Genomic DNA, 826 nt, shown 5'->3' with positions numbered 1-826 from the left:
TATATATATATATATATATATATAAAGCTCACAGTAACATGTCAATTGGCAGGAACGTTGCCACTGGACAGAAATCTCAACATAACTTTACCCTCTGGATTGAAAAAGTAAAGGGCTAATTTCAGTAAGCTGGCACAGAAACTGTTCTAACACCTGTTTTTTACTTGCTAAATGTTTTTCCACAATCTCTTGAGCTGTCCGGGGTGGAAGTGTTTGTTAACTTTGTGCAACATGGAAATGGCCATGCGGTGTGTCAGAGGGATAAGGCTGTATTCTTCATTTCTTTGGAGAAAAACATCAATTTAGCCAGATTATGCATCATGTTGAACCAGTCTTGTGAAAAGTAGCTCAGCGTGAGCCTGGCAAATATTGACATGGAGGGAATATTTGGAGAGGTGTGCTGCTAAAATTGCATGTGGTCACTTTGGTTCAGTCCATATTATATTTTAGGAACGCAAATATAGCTTGAGAAGAAAATACATCAGGAAATCTGAAACTTCTGACTCTGATGCATAATTCAGTATTAGATTGTTTGGGTTAACATTTGCACCTAAAAGGAAACTGGGTTTGTATTTTCCTATTTACTCAAGCCATTTATACAGGTTTTGTCATCTGACCAGGTGAAGGCACTGGCTACTTCTGGTTTTCAGTGCTGTGATATCATAGCCAACTACCTGGGGTCATGCATTGTAGAGAAGATGTTCATTAGGAATTATGTGAGCCTCTTCTGAGAACTGATCCACTGTGTTTTATATATATACATATATGTGTGTGTGTGTGTGTGTGTGTGTGTGTGTAGGATTAGGGAAAGAAAGCAGCGCTTGGA

Source organism: Seriola lalandi, unplaced genomic scaffold (genome assembly GCF_002814215.2).
Source record: "Seriola lalandi dorsalis isolate HSWRI2012SDOR001 ecotype SW California unplaced genomic scaffold, Sedor1 jcf7180002054395, whole genome shotgun sequence".
Taxonomy (NCBI): domain Eukaryota; kingdom Metazoa; phylum Chordata; class Actinopteri; order Carangiformes; family Carangidae; genus Seriola; species Seriola lalandi.
Note: the sequence above shows the minus strand (reverse complement) of the source record.